The sequence below is a fragment of the Eublepharis macularius genome, chromosome 5 (genome assembly GCF_028583425.1).
Source record: "Eublepharis macularius isolate TG4126 chromosome 5, MPM_Emac_v1.0, whole genome shotgun sequence".
In the NCBI taxonomy this organism is placed as follows: Eukaryota; Metazoa; Chordata; class Lepidosauria; order Squamata; family Eublepharidae; genus Eublepharis; species Eublepharis macularius.
In genome coordinates, this window is record NC_072794.1 from 174,418,366 (window position 1) to 174,425,849 (window position 7,484).

General features: G+C 53.6%; 1 long non-coding RNA gene across 2 annotated transcripts; it reads left to right on the top strand.

Annotated features, from left to right (window-relative positions):
• Positions 1–30: 30 nt before the first annotated feature.
• LOC129329791 (uncharacterized) lies at positions 31–1,699 on the top strand. Of its 2 annotated transcripts, XR_008597023.1 has the most exons (3): positions 31–549; positions 650–921; positions 1,508–1,699. It is a non-coding gene; the product is annotated as an uncharacterized LOC129329791 (long non-coding RNA). The 2 variants fall into 2 exon arrangements; XR_008597024.1 differs by lacking the exon at positions 650–921.
• Positions 1,700–7,484: the final 5,785 nt, after the last annotated feature.

Consider the following 7,484-nt stretch of genomic DNA (forward strand, 5'->3'; position numbering starts at 1 on the left):
TCCGAGCCACGTGATCAGTGCGTGCGCACGCGCCGTGGCGGGTCCCTCTCCCGCTCGGCGGGACTGCAGGGCCTTGCGCCTCTCAGCGGCCCCTCCCGCAACCCCGGTCTCCATCCCCCGAACCTCCCGGAATTTCCCGCCCTGGAGCTGGCTACCCCAACGCTGCCGCTGTTGCAGCGGCTCGGGACCGCCCCGGGCAGGAGGCTTTTTGCGCCCCTGCCCGAGAGGGGAAGGCCGGTCCTGGCAAAGCGCTTTGTGCATCGACTCAGCCCCGTTTGCCTTGGGGTTGGTATTCCTCACAGTCCGGCTACCGTGGCTGAGGGCTCTGCTTGCCCGCCTAGGAAGCTTTCAGGCAGCAGGACCGGGGGACGTGGACTGAATGTTCAGGGGTGTGACGCCTGCCCCCCCCCCCCCGGCCATTGCCTGTGCTGGCTGCCCGAATCTGCTGGCCAATGATTGGTGCATTTTATTGGTGCCTTCTTAAAACTGCTTAAGACTTGAAAGGGACTAGTTTGGGACATTACTGAAAAGCAGGGGTGCCAGCTCCAGGTTGGTAAATTTCTGGAGATTTGGGGGGGGCGGGCAGAGCCTGGATATGGTGGGATATCATGCCACACAGTTCACCCTCCAAAACAGCCATTTTCTCTAGGGGAACTAATGTCTGAGGCCTGAAGATAAGTTGTAATTCTGGGAGATCTCCAGTGACCAACTGGAGATCTGGCAACTCTACTGAAAAGACATCTTGCAATGCATAAGATTTAACCAGTCCTAGGAAAAGTACTTGGAAGAGTGGTGAATTCCCAACTCCAGGTGTTTCCTCAAAACTAGACTAGTGCAGTGCGCTCTGCATTGATCTGACTTGGAAGGCGAATCTGAAACTCCAGCTGGCACAAAACACTGCCGCTCATTTACTATCAGGAGGTAGGCAGAATATGGACATTACATCTTTTCACTGTTGTTCAATTGGTTACTAATTAGTTGCCAAGTTCAGTTCAAGGCGCTAGTTCTTACCTACACATTTATTTAGCTAGCTGTGTGTAGCCAGCTTTGCTCATTGAGACTCAAGGTGTATCACACAATAAGAACAATGTAATCAGACAGCATAAGACAGTAAACAATACAAAAGGACTAGGACAAGCAGAAGTTAGAAAAAGAATGCAAAAAGGAAAAGGCATCATGTACCATAAACATGCTAGGAAACATGGAAGGCAGTAGGAAGAGAGGAAGGCCCCCAAATGTGATGGCTCGACTCAATAAAGGAAGCCAAGACTTCCCGGTTCCAAGACCTAAACAAGGCCGTTAATGAGAGGACGTTTTGGAGGTCTTTCATTCATAGGGTCGACGTAAGTTGGAAGCGAGGATGGCACATACACATCATAAACAATGCAGGAACCAGAATTACAAAAATATGGCAATGCAGTAAGCGCCAGATAAAACACTGGAATAGACTACAGTTCCGTTTCTTTTATAAAGAAGCATGCTCCTGAACTATTCCTTTATCTTGCAGCCTGATTCCCTTTTGGAAAATGCCCTCCTGAACAATTCTGTTCTACATCATTGCAGAATGCTGGAAGAATGGGAGCCTTCCTGGTCTTCTCAGGCAGGCCATTCCGCAAGGTGGGAGACACTACAGAGTTGCGGATCTTGCCCGTTGCAGCGTGGCACTTTCAGAAGGTTGTGCTGATAAATCCAGTAAGAGTCAACATTCAGGCAATTAACTAAAGCTGCCAGCCTGAAACCAGACTAAAAAGGGTCCAGAGCAGATGAATCTCCCAGGAAGACCTAGAGGTGTTCTGCAACTGCTCTCTTTGTCGTCTTGTACATGGATGAGTGACTGCCTCTGAGTGCCCAAGGAAAGGTACCCTGAGTCAGCGACTGATAACGGTGGACGACAAGGACTCACTAATGTGGCGCTTGCATGTACCTGCCGTTCGAAACAAAATCCATAATGCACGTGGTGGCCTTCACAGATCCAAAGCCTTTCATAGCCTTGGACCCATTTATCCACCGGACTATCTTTCTCAATAGGCTGGGCAGAGACAGCTTCACTTATCTGAACAAAAAGCATCCTGCGTGTGGCACCCTGCAGGTGGGTAAAATCAAGAGCTGCCAGTATAGGCGCATTGTCCGTTGTGGCTCCCACCTGATGGAATGGCTTGCCTGAGGAAGTCAGGAAGGTTCCCGCACGCCTGTCATTCCACAGAACGCGTAAAATAGAATAACTCGGGATGTCCTTTGTATAGTGGCATGGTAGAACAAAACTGTGCAGGAGGACATTTTTTATAAAGGGAATAAGGTGGTAGTTTTAATTGACTTTGAAAACTGGAGGCATCCCTCCCCCCCTCCCAATTTACATCATTAACTGGATGCATAAACTAGATTACATGATTAAAAGAACAATGAAATAGAGATGGTGTTTCATTGTTCTCTAATCCCATGATTTAATTTATTGGATATATTTTGCTTTATTTCTCCGTTGTCTAATTTTCATCCAGTTGTATTACATCGTTGTTTATTTGCTGGTCTTTATTAAATTGGGTCTCAGTGCAGAAGATGGGATGGTAAATGAAGTAAAGGTGGATGCATCTCCTGTTCCGTCTGGTTTGTGGCCTGGGTGTGGACAGAAGCTGCCTTGGCCAACCAGATACATGGTGTGCACTGATCCACTACTGACTGTGGGGGGGGGGGGCGTGTTCCTGCTGGTTCGAACTCTTCTAATACTACGGACTGTGGTACCCTGGACCGTCTAGCTGGGGGGTGGATCTGGGAGGATGCATCTTACGATGGCTCCGACCTGTCCTGGAGGATAGATCGGGGAGACTGCTGTTTAGCCCCACAGCCATCGGCACAGAGGATGCCACGGAATGCCATCTTGTCCCCAGTGCTGTTTATCAAATGTATTAAACTTCTGCAAGAGGGAAATGCCATTAGTGTACTGATGATGATGCCCAGCTCTACACTCCTTTCCATCTGACCCAGTTCCTGGAATCAGTATGAGGGCCGGGTAGGATGACCTGGCCCTTAAGAGGAGAGGGAAGTGCTCTGGATGGGGAATAGAACCGAGTCTGGATAGGGTTGTGTTCCTCTTGAAAGAACAACCTTGCAGACGGGGGATGCTTCTGGCCCCGTCACCGTCTTTGGAGAAACTGGCTGAGGAAGTGGCCGGGAGTGCTTGTGGCTTCAGTAGTTCAGTAGCTGTAGCCGTTCCTGCAGGAAGCAGGCTGGGATGGAGCTAACGTGTTTCAATAAACCTCCATGTTGGGCTTATATAGTGCATGGGAAATTAAAAGAGAGTCTGTTTACTTCATTTATATCACCACCACCACTTGTCTCCAGTGGGGTCCCAAAGTGGCTTAGAACCACCACCACCACCCCCTTGGTTACCGAGAGAGCGTGACTATCCCAAGGTGACCCAGCAAAAGTCTGTTGCAGAGAGGGGAGCTGAACCCAGGTCTCCCAGAGCCTCGTCGGATGCTGTGCCAGGCTGGCTCTCACCCATGAAGGCTCTGGAAACACCAGCTGCTGCAAAAGACAGTGGCCAGGGTCCATCGGATCGAAGCCCAGTGGCTTGCCAAGTGCCCTGGCTTCCAGCCTATTTGGGGGCCCTAGGAAATTGGCTTTGGCCTTACACGCCCCAAATGGAAGCCTCGCTTCGAAAAGGATGTGGACAAATTGGAACAGGTGCAGAGGAAAGCAACCAGGGTGATCAGGGGCCTGGAGACCAGGAAAGACGGAGGGACCTGGGACTTTGTCTCTTCAAGTATTTAAAAGGCTGTCACTTAGGGGGCAGAAGGGAGCTGTTCCTGTTGCCAGCAGAGGGTAGGTCTCGAAACAATGGGTTTAAACTACAGGAGGGAAGGTCCCAGATGGACATTAGGGGAAAATTCTTCACATTAAGAGCAATCCAGCCATGGAATCGGCTGCCTTGGGATGTGGTGGGCTCCCCCTCATTGGCCGTCTTCAGTGGATAAATGCTTGTTGGGGATACTTTAGGCTGTTTCTGCATCGGGCAGGGGGTTGCCCTAGATGGTCTGTAAGGCCCCTTCCAAATCTATGATTAGAAACAGAGCTGGAAGGTCCCCCAAGGGTCATCTAGTCCAGCCCCCTGCGCAATGCAGGAAATTCACAGTGATCTCCCCCCTCCCCGTGATTCTATAAATAGGCTTAATGTAAAGAAATAAATTCAGGCTCAAGTTGGGCCTGATTATATTTATTTACATTATTTATAGTCAGCCTTTCTCACTGAGACTCCAGGTGGATCACACAATGTAAATCAAGGCAGTCAATGGGGTAATACATCTCATAAGCAATGTAATAAGACTAGGAATTCAGAAATTTGAAACAGAGCTATTGTCCAAATAAAGTAATAAACATGACATGACAAACTCTGTAGCATATGGTATTTCATCACTAGAAACACGGTGCACTTTCCTGGGCCAGGCTGTTGTCATGTAGCCCTATTTGCTGGACCAAAAAAACCCCTGCTGGACAATCTCTTCTGCCCGGTTTTCAAGATGCCAGAAGCGAGGGAGCCTTCCTGACCTCAGGACGCGGCCATCCCGCACGGTCGGGGCCACTCCATGGCAAGCAGCAGCGCAGGCAGTTGCGGGTGTTGTCCCTTTGCAGGGTAGCCGCTGCAGCAGGCCCTGCTCAGATGACCCAAGTCGCTGTGGTGGGACACGGGTGGCGAGGCCGTGAAGTCGCAGCCCGCACCCTGAACCCCTCGCAGTCACTGAGGGGCAGCCCGGAGCCAAGGCGCGCCATGAGCCCGCCCGGCGTCTCTCGCTGGCCGGCCGGGAAGCCAACTCGGGGCCTGGGGCACGTTCGCTGCGCGGCGGGTTTAGGCTCTTCCCCGCAACTGCTGCCGGCTGCCTCGGCGCTGGGAGGCAGGCCAGGCGCCCTCTGCCCTTCAGCAAGCCGCCCCAAGGAGCCGTCTCGGTCCCGCTGTGCTCCGCGGAACTCCCGAGCCGCCCCGCCTGGTCCTGAAGCGCGCCGCGCCGCGCCGCGCCGCGGAGGGCGGCTTCGCCTGCGCTAAAGAGCGGCGCCCTTCCCGCTCTCGCAGCCCTCTGGCCGCGGGGCCGCCGAGACGCCCCCGGCCCGGCCCTCCCGCAGAGCAGTCCCGAGCACCGCGGCGCCCTTGGCCGGCAGCCGCGGAAGGCACCAGGGCGCCTCCGTGGTCTCCGCCCGGGAAGCGGAACCGAGGCGAGAGGGCGGGCCGGGCTGCCGCCGCCCCTGCCGGCCTGGAGGGGCGCGGCCGAGGCGCCGAGCCCGCGGGACGCTCCGGCCGAAGCGCCTGGCTGCGCCTGGGACCGCGGAAGCGCCGCCGCGGCCTGTCTCGGCGCCCCCCGGCTCGCTTGCCGGAGGGGGCTCGTCGGACTGCGGGCGCCGGCGAGGGGCCTCCCGAGCAGAGGTGCGAGGGCCTCCGAGCCGGGCGCGTCCGTTGAGCCGTCGGGGCTCGGAGCTGCGCCTGTCGGCGTGGCGAAGGCGACGCGCTCGCGGGCCGGGCCGGGCCGGGGGCGGCGTCGCGGCCGTCGAGGCGCTGCTGCTGCTGTCCGTGCGGCCGAGCGCCGGCTGCTGGGCCGGGGACGCCGCGCCTGAACCGCTGCCGGAAGAGCCCGCTTCGCTTCCCCCCGCGCCGTGCGACACGCGGGGCTTCCGCAGCGGTTCTGCCGTCTTTCTCAGACCGGCTTTGCTTTGAAATCGGGGGAATGATGGCAGTAGAGCCTGGATGGTTGACAAGTAGGTGGGGAAAGGTGGATTTTACTCACAGACGTGGCTGTAGTTTGTCCTGCCATTCACTGGCGGCCCTTTCTTCCCATTGTCGGGGGGGGGGGGTCTTAAGGGTGTTTTTTAAAACAAATCAGAAGTTGACTATCATATCAATATAACACCATAACAATAAGTGTAAGGGATTCCATGAATTCCAGCTTTCATTTTTTTAAAAAGCCTTTAGCCCCTTTCATTGCAGAGATATAAGGGGAAAGGCATATCTCTACAACTGATGGGGCTAGTGACTTACTTTTCTTTAAAAAATGAAAGCTAGGAATTCAGAGAACCTGTTGCCTGTACGGTTGTAACAGTTTTCAGTTACTGATTTTTAAAAAAAGAAAATGGCCCATGGGGACGGGGTGCCGCTGCTGGGTGACTGGGGCCGGGAAACCTGCGCTGTGGAAGCCCCGTTGCAGCTATACTTTATCAACCGCCTCGACAGTTAGAGGGAAAGCACCTCTAACTGCCTCCTCGTGTGAAAAACACCCTTAAGAACATAAGCATAAGCATAAGAACATAAGCAAAGCCATGTTGGATCAGGCCAGTGGCCCATCCAGTCCAACAGAATGTTGCTGTCACACACAGTGGCTAGAAATCCAGTGCCATCTAAAGGACTGTCAGTGAGGCCAGGACACCAGAAGCCCTCCCACTGCCTTCCTTCCAGCACCAAGACAACAGAGCACCACCTCCCCACAAAGAGAATACCATCCTTGAGGGTCTCGCAGCTGAGATGAGTCGGCCACCCAGCCTGTAGTGTGTCGTTGTCCCCCCCTCAGCCAGGGGCCTCCAGGCTGTCAGGTGGGGCAGGTGACACTGGCAGCCAGCCTTGGCCTGTTGCACCCACAGCCATACCAGAAACAGGGCAAGGAGGCTTTTGTCTGCTGGGGTTCGTAGTCACTGAAAGGCTGCCTTCGTGTATTTATCAAAATCAAAAAGAGTCCAGTAGCACCTTTAAGACTAACCAATTTTATTGTAGCATAAGCTTTCGAGAATCAAGTTCTCTTCGTCAGATGCCTGATACGAGAACTTGATTCTCGAAAGCTTATGCTACAATAAAATTGGTTAGTCTTAAAGGTGCTACTGGACTCTTTTTGATTTTGCTACTACAGACTAACACGGCTAACTCCTCTGCATTCGTGTATTTATCTCATCTTTTACAGATATTTACAGTAGTGGCCATCACAGAATTTTATATTTATTTATTTATTTATTGGATTTTTAGCACGCCCTCCCCACAAGCAGGCTCAGGGTGGGTCACAATCATAAATAAGATACAAGAAGTAAAACCAATAAAATAACATCTCATGGATATTCGCATTCCAAATGGGACACCCTTCCCCCTTTCCCTGCCCACCATACACAAGGGAAGAAAAGGGCGGAGGTGTGGGTTGGTGATCCTCTAACTCCTCAGGCATGGGGGGGGGGGCAGATGGACCATATGCTCCCCCCCCCCTTCACTGGCAGGAGACCGGCAGGGAGGCTAATTAGGTGGATCCAGTGCTGGCCTCAACCGTATGCCTGGCGGAACATCTCTGTCTTATAGGCCCGCCAAAAAGAGACAAGATCTTGGCGGGCCTGAGTGTCTTCTGACAGAGAGTTCCACCAGGTTTGGGCCTGGACCGAAAAGGCCCTGGCCCTGGTCGAGGCCAGCCGAGCCTCCCCGGGGCCAGGGACCACCAGTAGGTGTTTACTTGCCAATCTAAGAGCTCTCCAGG